The following is a 16303-nucleotide window of genomic DNA, read 5'->3' as shown; positions in this document are numbered from 1 at the left end:
CACTGTCAAAAACTTGGACCTCACTTCCCAACAAGGCTACAGATGGTGATGAGCCACCAGGTGCATTGAGAGATAGGCAACAAATGAGAGTAAACCTCACATCTCATGTTGGAATAACAACAATGAAAGACTTGACAGTTGTAAAAAATGGAAGGTTTGTACTCCAGGATGCTTATTTAAGAAGTCTGCCTGAATGCATGAAGAAACCGCTACATTATTCATGCAGATGTAAATGCAGACATGCCAGCAGCAAAACACTTCAAACATATTTTCACAATATTAGCTCATCTGGGCATGAGGCAATGAAGGTATGGGATGGGAGTGAGGTGTTTTGGGGGGACACTGTTGTCAAGAGGGTTGGAGACAGCAGTGGTGGAGTATATGTCTTGTTAAAATCTTTACTGGGCTATTTTCTCAAGTGCCAACTTCAGCTTTGTTTGTGTAGATGTCTACACTGAAGGGCCCCTGCTACAAGAAGCAACTTTACAAACTATGCAACTTGGTGCTAAAATGTGCTGCTCCTGCCATATCATTTCGAAACTATTTCCTGCCTGACTGTTTTGTATGCAACTCTAAAATAGTTACAGATGTTGAAGTGGATGCCAGATCTTCCAGTCTTGTGATGAGAAATGTATATACTTTGGAAACTCTTAGGGGAGAGTGAAAACATTCTCGAGGGAAGTGTTCATAATGTTCATTGGCACACATTCAGAAAACACTGGCCAAGGAAATTATTTCTCATTATAAGCTTCTCTTAACATGCTCCTTCCTAACATTAAAAGCAAAGAAAGAACTACACAAAGGCACAGTCATTAACTCACTGCATGGGATTAAGATCATTTCTGCGATCACTTATGTATTGTTTTATAAACTAATAATTTTTCAGCTTTGGGATTGGGTCATTTATTGGCCTGTTTCAGATGTTGGGCTACCTCAGTTATTCACACTTGTTATGTGAACTGATGGGTGGGTCTAAAGGAGAGCGGAGATCAGCTCTGATCACTGTGTGTAGCAGTACAGTATGGAGACGCTGCTTCAAAAGGACATGCTTGTGAAATCGTTGAGCATAACCAGAGCAGTTCTTTTCCATAAATTAGTGGATTGTTCAGCCAGATCTAAGATTTTGATTTTCCTACCCATTCCTGCCAGATATTTCGATTTGAGCCTATTTTTAAATAAACATCAGCTTATACAGGTATATATCACAGAGATGTATAGCACAGAAACAGACCCTTCGATCCAACTCGTCCGTGCCGACCAATCTAGAACTGATTTTTGCTGAACTGTTGAGGTCATTAAGTGAGTGAATGGACCCTAATATACTTGGGTGGGGGTAAGGAAGCACATATTGGGATCTAGTGGAGTGCAGGGTCCTGAAAGCCTTAGGAGCAGTTTCTAAATGAAAGATGTGCAGGCTAGCCATGTTAAATTGCCCCGTAAGTGTCCAGGTATGTGTAAGCTAGGTGGGTGAGACCTGGTTAATGCGAGGTTACAGGGATAATGTAGGGGGGAGCTGGAGCTGGGTCTGAGTGGGATACTCTTCAGAGAGTCAGTGTAGACATGATGGGCCAAATGGCCTGCTTCCGCACTTTAGGGATTCTATGATTCCATAATCAATGAATGTGACTCGTACCTGAATTTAAATTGAAACAAGAAGTGCCTGATTTTCAGGCTATTTGACAACTCACATTTATATAGTACATTTTAAGCAGTAGAGCCTCACAAGGCTCTCAAAGAAAATTTGACAGGAAATCCCAAGGTGAAATACCTGGACTGAAGGAGCAGGTTTTAAGCAATATCTGAGAAAGAGAGTGTGGTGAAGAAGTTTATGGAAGCATACAACTCATGCCACGAAAGGTGCAGATGAGAATGGTGAAGTCATTTAAATAAAAGGATCTTCAAAGGGCCAGAGACTTCAGAAGTTTGTATGACTGCTGAAGATTGCAGAGATAAGGATGGACCAGGGAATGAAGCAAACAAGGAATTAAATTTTAAAACACAGACATGGTTAGTAGATCAGCTAATGTAGGCAGCATACTTTTTGATGGTTTCAGATTTATGGAGGATGGAAGATGTGAAGCCAGCCAAAGAAGTACTGGAATAGTCAACATCAAAATATATTTTAAAAGATAGATGATGGCATGAACAGCTAATGGGTAGAGGCAGGATGGTTGGACAAGATCAGCCAAATTGAAGTAGATGGTCTTGATGGTGGTGCAGGCAAGTAGGAGGAAGCTCATATACAACATACGTGTGAGTGGGCTGATTCGGCCAAACAAACAATTGCAAGGGATAGAGGTGACATGTCAGTATTTGTAGTGGGGACTTAGAACAGTCTTCCCAATATTTAGTTTGAAGAAATTTTGTACTCATCCAATTCTGTTAAATAAGCAGTCTAATCATTCAGACCTTGGGGGTGTCAAGAAAGTGCAGCTTGTGTTGGCTTCCAGATGGTGACACCAAAGATACAAACGAAAAGTAAAAGTTGTCTAAGCATGGATATTTGGGGCCACCTGAGATATAGAGTAGCAAGAGGAACTATTGCACTTGATATTCTGGCTCCAATTAGAAGGTAATATTGGGATGAAGTGTGTATGTTTCTACCCAGGAAGATGGTGGAGGCATCGTGTTAAAGGATGGCAGGAGGTCAACCATGATAAAAATCTGCAGACAGGTTGAGAAGGATAAGGATCGATAGTTTACTACAGTCACAGTTCTATAGAGGGTCATTCATGGCTTTGATTGCGGCCATTTTCATATTGTGACAGGGCAGAAATCTGATAGGCTGGCTTCAAAATGGAATTCTGGGTAAGATGGCATGTTTTGTGAGATGTGAAGATGTTCAAGGGCTTTGGATTTTATATTTAATGTACCAAAATGGCAGACAGGAAGTGTACACACACTTCCAAATGTGAATGTTCTGGCCTTCATAATGGGAAAGGAGAAAGAAGAGTGCTCATACATGAAGGACATGTATTTGCTTATACCTCCCCATGCTTTAAGTTCATTTCTGGTGCTGCTGACACTGTAACTTTTGTGTTGATACGATATGGTAAAAACATTTTCTAAATTGATGCATACACAAATTTTGTGATGGTACCTTGAGATAATAGTTTTATATTGCGTCACATTGCTGCTAATTTAAGTGCCAGACAATTGTAACTGGTATGAAGTTTTTTTTGGTGTTATCAGAATATTAAAATAAATGTTTCAATTCAGTTTGGACATAAATCCTAATCTGCTTGTCAAATTGTGCTCTGTGATTCTGTGCTCTGGGGGAATAACACAGTATAGCCATGTGTTGCCATATCCTGAGAACATGCCCTTACGTTCAGGACAAACAACCTCGCGGTCTCTACTATGTGAACCCTTCTGGACACTATAATGTTCAGAAATAACATCTCTGATTCTTTTAAGATGCAGCACATATCAATAAGCTAATGGTTCTGAAAGGATTAATGTTTGTGACTGCATTAATTCTACCCAATCTGATGTCACACAGCTTGGGTAGAAATAAGACAGAACATCTAAGGATCTTGTGGAGTGGAGACCTATTTCCACAGGCATTTACAAAGTCTCCGTAACAATGTTTATCTTTAACTCGTAACTAATTGACATCATGTGATAAACAACATTTTCTTTAAGATAAGAGCCTGTACCACTGTAAATGAAATAGACTCTTAAACCCAGTCAAGGGAAAAGCAATGGGTGCAGCATCCTTTTATCTAGAACTACCACAGTACAGATCAAATTCTCACAGAGTCTCATGCTGGGAATCAAACACTCCACTTGTCTACAATGAAGGCATAAACATTCTTAAATATAGAAATACCACATGCCATTCACCATCATAATTGCTTGTTTTTCTGTAAGTTAACTTTTGCAATTCTCTGATTATCAGCATCTAAAAGTTTCATGCATTTCAAAATATATTCTGTTTTTCTGTTCCTACTAACAGTGAATAACTTCACATCTCTCACATTATATTCCATCTGCTGTTGTGTTGCCAATTGGTTAAATTGTCTCTCTTTGCAGCTTCGTTATGTCTTCACAGCTTACTTTGCCATCTAACTTTGCACCATCAGTAAATGTAAACACATTATTCTCGGTCCCTCATCTGAGTTGTTAATATATTTGTCAAATAGCTGAGGCCACCTCTGATCCTCATAGCATTCGACCAGCTATATCTTGTCAATATGAAAATGCCCCACTTATAACCACTTTCTGCTTGTCATTTAACAATCCTCTATGCATGCTAATATATTACTGCCAACTCCATGTGTTCTCATTTGTATGTTAATATTTTGTATGACATCTCATTGAATGTCATCCTAAAATACACGTATTCAACATGTACTTTTCCCCCTTCATCTAACCAATCAATTGTAATTTCAAGAACCTTTGATAAATGCATTACGCATGATTTTACCTTTACAAATGATTTTGACTTTGTCTGTTTATAGTATTATTTTCTAAGAGTCTTTTTATGACTCTCTTAATATTTGATAGTGTTGCAGACAGCATGTGAGTTTTACAGTGAACCTCTCCTTATTCTCACCATCTGTGCATGAGTGTGAATTAATTTTGTCCTATTTTTAAAAAGTGGGTGATTGAAGGTTGACTTCAAAGAAAGTCCTATTTCCTCTGTTTGTGGAGTCTTATCTTATGAGGCTTACAACAACATTGTGGTAAACCAGAAAGTAGAGTTTATTTTACACACTCTTAGATAAAGACACTGGGAGAGAATGTCACCACACAGGCACACTCATTGACATATAAAAGAAGAGATCAAATCAAAAAGAATACAGAGGTTAATCAATTAACAACAACATATATACAAATCACCAATAGGATACCAGTTTAATCAATATCTTCACTTTGAAGATGGAGTCTAAATTTCTCAATCTGAAGTTATCAGCCTGTGATTCCACTTTGGTGGTGGGTGATTGGCTAGTCACAGTACAGGAGTCACGGACCATTACTTTTGTTTAAGAATCTCTCCAAAATTCTCCTGAGAAATTTTGTCAAAACATCACCTCCACTTTGCTTTTTTAGTGAAAGAGAGTTTTACTTGCTAGGATCACAAATGGAGGTTGTTAGCTGAGTTTTGCAGGCCAAATGCTTTTCCTTTGTAACCCGGAATTAGGGTTTTGCTATTGCCAGTAGATGTTATATGAAGCAGCCCTGATCATTTAATTGTTGATTATATCAAAATCCTATGATGAAAAGGCAGTTGGGTTTAGCACTGTGGGAGTCATGTGATTAGGCCATCTTGTTTAGGAGAAGGAGAAATTGGCTCAATTGAGATCCACACTTGAATTGCAGATAACCTACTATCAACAGCCCATCTGAAAAGTTAAGTGAAAAACCATGAACACATCTTACAGGATAGGTGTACCTTGCAATCTAATGTTTATTATTTCTTTCTTGGAGATACCTTTGCCTCTGTGGCAGATTTTTAACACAATTTTTAGCATTCCTGACCCATCAGGAAGTACATGGACTTTTAAGAAACTTCAAAGATTATTGCGAAGTCATTCCATAATTCTATACATCATTATCTTTAATGGACTCTTTATATAAAAAAAGATGCTACAGATAGATGTCGATTAATATTTTATTTTTTAAAATCCATTTGTGACAGTAACATTTTACCTATGACTGATGTCAGCTAAATGGCCCTATTTTCCATGTTTGCTCTCTCCTTCCTTTCTTGAATAGTGATGTCACATTTGCCAGCTTGCAAGTTGCTGCGACCATGTTATGGATCAAGGAAACTTGGATCATCATAACCAGTGCATCCACTATCACTGTGTCTCCTTTTTTTTGTACCATGGCTAGCCATATGGCTGAAGTCTTTGCCTGTTAAACGTGTGGAATGATATTACATTGAGCCAAATACTTATCTGATTCCTTTCCACTGTTTGTAGATTTATTAATTAATAGCTCAGTCCAGTTCACTGCAATCAATTCATTTTGTATTCATTTGAAGTTTTCTGTACTTAGTTTGAAACCTTGATATGACAACTCCCTTTAAAGTAGTTAATATTATCAGCAAAAAATATTTAAGAGACTTAAGGGACAAATTCCCAGGACCCTGAGGGACAGTTGGGTGTCAAGCTAAAAGAAAGGTTTACACAAATTCAGTGTAAAGTAGAATCCAGTAGACAGGGCATGATTAAAAATGCTACGAAATGATATAAAGAAAATATTAAACACGCAAAAAAAAGGAAAGGTAATCAAAGATATAGTTAATATTTCGAGTCCAGTGACCCTTCTTCTGAAGAAGGGACTTTTATTTTCTCTCCCCCAGTTGCTTCCAGACTTGTTGAGTATCTCCAGTGCTTTCTGTTTTTGTGTGCATCAGAAAGAGAACAGCTTGCTTTGTCATTATCACGTACTTACTTGCATGACCTTGTTGTGCATAAATTAACTGCCAATTTTCCTACATTACATCAGTGACTATGGCTCAAAAGTTCTCAATGTCTAGAAAGTACTTTGAGATTGCTGATGGTTGTCAATCTATCCTTCTTACAAATCATATGTAAGAGCCATATTCCACAGCAGTACACCCATTAATGACACTAATACAATGCAGTTCAGAAACAATTATCAACCCTTTTCACATCTCCGTACACATCAGTCATCGACAATTTATTTCTTCCCTTTTGTCAGCACATAACTGAAAATCCCATTTGCCTCTCAGTAACCACTGGTACAATTTAATGGCGATAATGGAGTTCTTACTCAGGAATCCAGTGAGAGCCCTGCCATTCCTTCTATTTAGGAAGGCCTGGTGCATTCTCTGTAATTAACTGGGTAGCAGGAGACCTTCTGGGATCAAGGGCCCTAGGAGGTACTAAGGCCAAAGGTGACTGATGGCAGGACTGGGATTACAGGGCAATGGAGAGGGGAGGGGGAAATGACAAGACCTTCTCTGCTCCTGTTCTCAATGCTGGGCTTGTCAATTGGTCACTGAATATGAGGAGAAAGTGAGGACTGCAGATGCTGGAGATCAGAGCTGAAAATGTGTTGCTGGAAAAGCGCAGCAGGTCAGGCAGCATCCAGGGAACAGGAGAATTGACGTTTCGGGCATAAGCCCTTATGCCCGAAACGTCAATTCTCCTGTTCCCTGGATGCTGCCTGACCTGCTGCGCTTTTCCAGCAACACATTTTCAGGTCACTGAATATGCCTGAACAAGGGATTCCCTGAAAAATCTGTGGACAACCCTGACAGTGTTTGGTATTTGGGCCGCCTACACACTGATAGACCCATCCAGCAACTGAGGGACAAAGTCCTTGAGTAGACATTAATTGTCCACTTGAAGGCCTCAATTGGCGGTGGGGTGGGAAAACACCCAATGCAGGCTTCCCAATGTAGACTTCATCAGAGCAAATGTAGGATGATAGTGGTGCCCTCCAGTACCTCTCTTTTATCTGATTAAGAGGCTCATATGCCACTGAGCGTACTGTAAGAAAAGCTTGAAATTGTGCCCTAAAAATGGGCCGAACAGGGTAGTAATTGTCATCATCTCTCTGATGGCCCAGCTGCATATCACTGCTTCCTACTGGACAGTAGTCTGCAGTGGATCAGTAAGTGATATAATTATGTAGATATAGGGTTATGGTATCTGTCATCTTTTGCTCAAGCCCTCCATGGACTCCTGTGATAGCAAAACAAAATCCTTGTATGCGTATGTGACATCAACTCATTCATTCTTAAGGCAGACTCCACAAACCTATTTGCAATTATGAATTGTTTGTTATTAAGGCCTGTCAATATTTTACACATTCTCTGCCTATGCTCAGTGATTATTCACTTACGGTTCTTGAATTTGTCATTGACTCCTAGGTTTGTACTCAGCTTTTCCACAACTCACTGTTTGATTGCATTGAAATCTGCTTCCTCCCTGCCGACAACAATGAGACCACCCTGTTCAAAGTGAGCAGCAATACCTTCTGTGACTGGAACCAAAGTATCTTATGCTCTCTTGACATCCAAGACCTGGCTGCGTCATTAAACATGGATGATTACACCATCTTCTTCCATCACTTCTCTTTTGTGGTCCACATCAATGGGATTGTACCCATTCATTCTTGTCCCATTACATCACTGTCGATGACTTCTCCTCTATATCTATATAACCTCCTCTCAACTTGCTTAGAAATCCATCCTTACCTCTTCCTTTTATTTCTTACATGTTGTCCTCTGTAACATTTATCATAAAGAATCAGTTTCAGGACCATAGCCAACTCAACATTCTTGCCATTAGCAGATGACCACAGGAATAATCATTGGATCAATGATTATCCATTTAATCAAGGACCATTTGTGTGCAGCTGAGCAGAGCTAGGAGACAGCAGTGTTTTCAGATGCTCCTCTCCCTACCTCTTCCTGTCACTATCATTTGAGTCACATAAATCCAACTGTCTTTCTTTTACTGGTGTCATTAGATTCCAACAATCTGAGTTAATGTATGAGTCCTGTGATGGTGCAACTTCCTTAGGAACAGGAATCTTTGCCCTTGCCCATCACTGACATCTGCTGCATGTCTGCACACATTGGCTTGGATTACGACTGGCAATATAGGAATTTCTGAAATATATACATCAAAGAACTGCAGATGCTGGACATCTGAAAGAAAAATAAATGAGTTTTGCCAACAATATCTGTTTCTAATTTAGGAATTTTACAAGTTGTCATTATGAACATGATTACATTTCATTCACTGTTGATATAAAATTGACATGGTTGAGTGCTTTATGACATATAAGCTGTTTGATTTTAAACATTCACCTAGTAGCTGGGTGATTCTCATCCTCCCATTTCCAACAGTTAGGCACACTGACACTTTTCTGGCCTCTAATACCTTATCCTCTCCAGTTCTGACTTACAGAATAATTAAAGAATGACCACAGATTCCCTGTCTTTCCCTGACTGATTTGTTCTATGGATCTCATCTGCATGAACTGATCCATTCCTCTGAACACTAGCCAGCAGTAAGTATTCTACTCTCATGGATTCGGCCGATCACTGCCTGGGTTAGGGTTAGCATTACTACACACTTGAAGCTGAGCTACTTAGTGACACTGCCCCTCCCCTGAGTCTGCTGCACCTCTGTGTCTGCCTTACTGAACTATTTTCTAACTCTGAGGAGTTCTGGTAAACACTGCATTTTCATTCTAATGTACAGAATACTCATTGCAGTTCTCTAATACTGTCATTCTTCCATTCCTCTCTCTTTAGTTTCAATAGTATGACTGTTTATGTAGAGTTAAATGATCATGTGCAGCATCATCATTAACATATTCATTCCCATTTTTCTACACTGGTGTTCCGTGCTCTCTCTGCAAAGCAGGGAAGAAAAATCCTCTGCTTGAGTGTAATGGGATGTGTTCATCTGATGGATTGAGAGCATTTTGTAACTGTGACAATGAGGGAGATTAGATTCCCTACAGTGTGGAAACAGGCCCTTCAGCCCAACAAGTCCACACCGACCCTCCAAAGAGTAATCCACCCAGACTAATTTCCCTCTGACTAAAGCACCTAACACTCTGAGCAATTTAGAATGGCCAATTCACCCGACCTGCACATCTTTGGACTGTGGGAGGAAACCAGAGTACCTGTAGGAAACCCACGCAGACACGGGGAGAATGTGCAAACTCCACACAGTCACCCAAGGCTGGAATTGAACCTGGGTCCTTGGTGCTGTGAGGCAGCAGTGCTAAACACTGAGCCACTGTGCCGCCCTGTGCCAGCATGACATTGTGTATAAGGATGAGAGTGGGTACAAATGGTGGGTGATGGATGGAGATATGAAGAACAGAGAGAAATGGGTGCAATTGAAAGGTGAATAAATGTGAGGAGTTAGCTTGGAAAGATACAGTGAGGGAACAGGAGAATGCAGGTTGTAGATGAATTGTAGTGATTGCAATGAAACCAGCCAGGTAGACCTCACAGAATATGAGTTCGCTGATTGGGGCTGTTAACCTAGTCCAATCAGGGAGTTCTGGCTGACAGACAAGAACAGGAGTGTCAGACATTCTGAAACTCTGACAGCTAGCTCTGAGGGAGCTGAATCAGTGTCAGAGACTTTCCACATATACATAAAGGGTGACTTGGTGATGGAACATCAGACTCTGTGGAGTTATCTTAAATAGGCATCAGGACTCCACTTTCATGACCTGTTTTGGTCATAAAACACATCTGGCACTGCATTCGAACGCATGGACACCAGGCTCCTGCTGCTCACTTCCTTGGTAGCTTCCAATGATATCTTCATGGCCTTTGAGAAAGGTTTCTTCCCGTTTCTGGGCAATAGAATTATAGAATAGTTACAGTTCACAACAAAGTCAATGGCTCATTGTGTCGATGATGACTTTGAGGGAGTAATTCAGCAAGACTCACTCTCCTGCCTTTGTCCCTGTAGCAGCAATATTCTTCTTATCTGATAGTTATACAATTCTCTTTCAAAACCCATGACTGAACTTGTCTCCAGCATACACCCATTTGCATTCCAGATCTTAACTACTTGCTGCATGAAAAGAAATTTCCATTTATATTTTGCTGTTGACCCTGTGCCAACGTGGTGATGTCCCCCTGCTCTCAACTCTTCCGCCAATGGTAACAGTTTCTTCATCTAATCTTTCCAGACCCCTCATAATTTGAACATCTTTATCAAGTCTTACTCTTCTCTAAGGAGAATGGTCCAGCTGTGAAAATCTATCCACAAAACTGAAATTTCTCTGGTTCCTCACAGTCCCCAGCAGCATATCCAGCAATTATTAAATCAGTTTTTGCACATCTCCACACCTTCTTCCTGCTTGGCTTCTGAATTGTAACACCTTCAACTTTCATCCTTGCATTGCCCATTTAAATACTGCATAAGATTGGGCCATATGGTCCTCAATCATGTCTGCTACTGTTTGAATGAGAAACACCAAAGTAAAATTGAAAATCACGTGGTTGCATTAAAAAGCCACTGATAGACACACTTTGTATAATCTGGATTTCCCACACAATATCAGAGCAGGCTGGTCCCAGTCTGCTTCCCAGATAAGGTGAAGCCAACTATGAGCTTGTTCAACAAAACCTTTGTGAATCTGTGAGGGGTGAGTCATATCTGGCTATTCTAGTAATTCTTTTTTGTAATACGGTTGATAGGAACGTACTATGAGGTTTTGTCTAAATAGACTTGCAAAAAGCATTTGAGAAGCTTTGATAAAAAAAGAGATTATTGGCAAAACTTGAAGCACATGATCATAGGTAACTTTGTGAAGTGAATAGGTTATTGGATGAAAAATAGGAGGCAGTATGGATAATGGAAATGGACTTTGTTTTGTGAGATGTGACAAGTGATGTTCCTGCTTCTCAAAAATCCATCTATACTGCATCTGCAAAGGTCAGCCATCAATGAATTGAAGGACAGGTCAACAGGCTAATGGTCAACTCCTGTCCTTATTTACCTGCAGAGCAGCAGTGACTACACTTCCAAAGTAATTAATTGGCTGTATCGCGCTTAGTTATCTTGAGGATCGGATTGATGCTGCCTATGTGTAAATTCTTTCGTGACATATTTTGAACATATGTTGCTTCCTTTTGACTGTTATAAATAGAAAGTTTTTTTTTGCTTGGTTTTTGTTGCCTGTTAATAGAATTAAGTTTTACTCAAATCAAAACTTCTGCAAAGAATAATGGTAAAGCTGGCCAACTGGAAATCACTAATCTGGCTCCTAAACCAACTGGAGCTTAGATGGTTCCAAATTAAAATCAGTTCCCAGTTTGAACAAAGTCAGTTCCACAGCTGAAGAAAAATTAGAGCCAAAGGTTAGCAGTCAATTGATGAGAGAACAATTCGAATTACATGTACATTGAGTTCATGGCTGTGCAATTGCGTAAACATGACCCTGCAATGTTGACAATACGTTCTACCAGAATAGGAGGAGGCGATAAGAAATTTATGGTAGCAGTTTTTTTCAGTACGTTCTGAATGTTTAGTCGTGAAAGTTATGAACTTCCCTTGAGAATGCCTCCCTCCTCTTCTACATTTCAAGTGAGATTGTAGTAACAGTCCAAACCAGCTGGAATTGTCACCAAGGCAACTATATCAGCTAAAAGTTAAGCAAATACACCATGGAATGCAAATCAGATGTGACTTACAAAAATTTGCAATTTCACCTCCCACTAGTTTATTTTCTGTCCCTTCATTCCCTATCCCTACTGAAACTGGTACAAAGGCACCTCATTCCTGAGTAGGTAACCTACTCGTGAAACAGATTGAGAATTTCAATACTGGGCATCCAGGAGGTGCTGTTAGCCATCAGTGACAGCAGAATTGTATTCATCCACAATCTGCAGCCTCATTGCCCAGTATATCCACACTGGGCCCTGACACTTTTCCCACAATCGTACTGAAGACTGCTCCTGAACCTCCTAGCTGTTCCAGTGCAGTTATAACACTGGCATCTACCCAATAATGTGAAAAATTAACTAGGTATATTCTGTGAACAAAAAGCAGGACGAATCCAACCTGACCAAGTACTGCTCCATCAGTCAAATTTCAATCATCAGTAAAGTGCTGGAATGAGTAATTGATATGCTATCAAGCAGCACCTACTGAACAATAACCTGCTCACTGAGTTTGAGTTTCTCCAGGGTCAATCAGCTCCTGACCTCATTATAGCCTTGATCCAAATATGAACTAAAGAGTTGAACCACCGAAGGGAGGTGAGAGTGACTGCTTTTGATATGAAGGCAATGTTTGATCAAGTGTGGCATTGAGATGCTATAGAAAAATTAGAGTTAATATAAAATGTTCTGTGGGTTATAGTCATAGCTGACATTAAGGAAGATGTTTGAAGTTGTTGGAGGCCAATTGCTTGGTCCCTGGACATCTCTGCCTGAGTTTCTCGGAATAGTGTCCTTGGCCCTATAATATTCAGCTACTACATCATTACCCTCCCTCCATCATAAAGTTTAAAGTGGGGATGTTCTCTGATGATTGCACAATATTCAGCACCTTTTGCAATTCCATAGGTAATGAAGCAGCTGCTGCTTGGATACTATTGAAGGTAGGTTGTTAAGTAACATTTATGCCGTACAAGTGCCAGACAATAGCTATCTCCAACAAGAAAGAATCTAACAATATTCCTTTAATGTTCAATGGCATCACCATCGTTGAATCCTTTACTATCAATGTGCAGGGATTACTGTTGACCAGAAACCAAACTGGAACAGCTATATAAGCACTATGACTACATGAGCAGGTCAGAATCTGAGGTGAATTCATTTCCTGCCTACCCAAAACCTGTTTCCCATCTACAAGGCACAAGGCAGGAGTGTGATGGGATACCCTCCATTGCCTGAATAAGTGCATTTCCAAAAGTATTGAAGATGACTAACACCATCAAGGACAAAGCACCCGATTTGTTTGGAACTTAATCTTCCATCTTGAACATTCATTCCCTCTACCACTGATGCACAGTGTACAAGATGCACTTCCAAGAACCACCAAAACCACTCAACAGCACCTTCCAAGCTGTGATTTACACACCAAGGTAGACAAAGGCAGCAGATGCATGGAACACTGACACCTGCATTTTCCCCTTCAAGCCACAAACCATTCTGACATGGAACTATCTCACTATTCCTTCATTGTTGCCAGGTCAAAATTCTGGAACTCCCTTCCTAATAGTACTGTGGGTGCACCCACCTCACATAGACTGTGGTAGTTCAAAGTTGCTTGGCATTACCTTCTCCAGGTTAATTAGTAATGGGTTAGGAGTGCTGGGCTATCCAATAATTTAAAACTTGGCAGATTGAATGGTATTTTGACTCAGCTCCCTGTGCTCTGAGCCAATGTCTGTGCCACTCTTGCTCAATTGCTGACCATTCAGCTTCCTTTCCCTAGCTCAATGTTCACTAACAGATTTCTCTGTCCTAGCAAAACCACTAATGCCATATTCTTCCTTATGTGGTCCACTTCAATGGAATTTCCCATGCATGTTTCCACCCCTCCCTATCCCAATACATCACAGAATCGTTACAGTGCAAAAGGAAGCTTTTTAGCCTATTGTATTTGCATTTGCTCCCTCACATAGTCCAAAACTCCAACCTTCTCTCTGTAACCTTGCAAATTCTCCCTCTTAGATAAGAATCTAATTCCGCTTTGAACATGCCTCCACCACATTCCAGACAATAACCACTCTTTGCGTGAAAAAGCTTTATTTCATGTTTTTACTACATTTATCCACTACTCTATATGTGTGCTGTCTCATTGTCAATCCTTGCACAATAAGGACAAATTTGCCCCTATCTTCTCTATTTTAATCTCCTATGGATTTGAATATCTCCCCTTAGCCTTCTTTTCTCAAAGGACTACTTCTAACTTTTTAACTTATCTAATCTATCTTCAGAGTGGAAGTTCCTCATTACCCAGAACTGGATGCCACATTCCATCTGAAGCCAAACTTTTATAAAATTTAATACAACCTCTTGTTCTCTATGCCCCTATTAATAAAGTCCAAAATGCTGTGTACTTTATAAGCCGTACTCTTAACCAGTCCTGCTACCTTCAATGACTTATACACATATATACTCAGGACCCTTGTCTCTTGAACCTCCTTTGGACATTTGTCATTTAATTTGTATTATCTCTTCATGTTCATTCAATTAAAATGAATCACTTCACATTTCTCCACGTGTACCTTTATCTGCTATCTAGTGGAACTTCACTTTAAGTTCTACACTGTGTTTCTGACAGTTCGCAATGCTCCCAAGTTTTATATGGTCTGAAAATGTTTCAATAGTGCTCTAAAGTCTAGATCATGTATATCATGAAAAGCAAGGGTCCCAACACTAACCCCTGAGGAACTCCACTACAAATCTTTTTCTCACCTGAAAGACATCCATTAGCCAAAACTCTATTTCCTGTCACCGAGACAATTCTCTGTCCATGTTGCTACTGATCCTTTTATTCCATACATTATCATTTTGCTCACAAGGCTGTTGAGCAATGCTGTATAAGACACCTTTTGGAAGTCCACGTACACAACATCAACTACTTTGTCCCCATCAGCTTTCTCAGTTAACTCAGCAAAACATTCCAGCAACTTGGTTAAACATGACTTTTCCTTGCGAAATCTATGCTGGCTTTCTTTACTTAACCTGCAGTTGCCCATGTAACTATTAATTTTGCTTTGGATTATTGTTTCTAGATGTTTCCCCATCACCGAAGTTAAATGACTGGCTTCTAGTTACTGGATTTACATTTACACACTGTTTTGAACATTGGTGTAACATTTGCAATGCTCTAGTCCTCTGCCACCACCCTAAGTCTGAGGAAGACTGAAAAATTATGACCAGTGCCTCTGTAAGCTCTAATCTCATCAATCAGTATTCAATATTGGTGCCTTGCCCACTTTAATTGCCAATAACCTATTAGATACCTTCTCTGCAACAAGTTAAAATGTCTAGTGACTGAATTACCTCCTCTTCCACATGGCCCAGGTAGAATCTTTCTCATTGGTACAGACAGATGCAAAGTATTCACTTAATATCTCAAATGGGTTTTCCCATATAGATGTTCCATCATAAATGCTGGCTGCACATTTGCATAGAAGCTTCTGGATGCCATAACCAGCTGTGTGTCCTTAAACCTAGTCTTCAATTGCTGGGTCATTGAGTCTTTCTGTCTTCTCCTGAAACTATCCAGCTTCTTAGTCATTGGCAAGAAGAATATATGACTAGGAGTACTGCTTCCTTCCTCCTTTATATCAAGGGAATGCACATGGAGAGCTTCTGCCTGGGTTTGGCCCAAAGGTCCACTTTTGTCTGGCAATACCTGAGCCTCTGAAGATCCCGAAGCAGCTTTGATGGACATTGCCAGTTTTCACTCCAACTCAGCCTGCCATCTTTCAATCTCATCACCATGACTTGATATCTGTGTTATGGAATCCTGCTAACCACAAGAAAAATGTAACATGGGATTTGAACAGGTGGAAGGCTGAATGATCATGAAGCAGGCATTCACGAAGGGAAATTAAAGTTAAAGAAAGAAGTATTGACAACATTTATATGGAATGAAGGCTGTGGTTTACATTGGCTTGAGGAATTCTTTGTCGGTCTGCTCCCTCTTCATATGAACTCTCCTTCTCCTTCCCTTTTCTCAAGAGAAAGTCAGTTCTATTGCTCCATCTGCCTCCCTCACCATCAGCACCTACTGTTGGAGGTCTGGGCTCTTCTGCTCACTGTCCCTCTCATAATCACCTCCTGCTGCTGAAGGTCCCATTTGAATTGAATCAA

At 40.1% G+C, this 16303-nt stretch overlaps 1 protein-coding gene across 9 annotated transcripts in view; it reads left to right on the top strand.

The window, feature by feature from the left end:
- tspan18b (tetraspanin 18b) overlaps window positions 1-16303 on the top strand; it is a 125656-nt gene that overhangs the window by 3609 nt on the left and 105744 nt on the right. The window contains exon 2 of one of the 9 annotated variants that reach the window (XM_087973642.1): window positions 7853-7976. The exons of the other annotated variants lie outside the window; for them this stretch is intronic. The gene's annotated coding sequence lies outside the window, so the exon portion shown is untranslated. The remainder of the gene's footprint in view (window positions 1-7852; window positions 7977-16303) is intronic. 9 annotated transcript variants of the gene reach the window in all.

Source organism: Chiloscyllium plagiosum, unplaced genomic scaffold (genome assembly GCF_037043375.1).
Source record: "Chiloscyllium plagiosum isolate Xiang-an unplaced genomic scaffold, Cpla_swu_hap1 HiC_scaffold_26, whole genome shotgun sequence".
Taxonomy (NCBI): domain Eukaryota; kingdom Metazoa; phylum Chordata; class Chondrichthyes; order Orectolobiformes; family Hemiscylliidae; genus Chiloscyllium; species Chiloscyllium plagiosum.
This window is presented reverse-complemented; position numbering and strand designations above follow the sequence as displayed.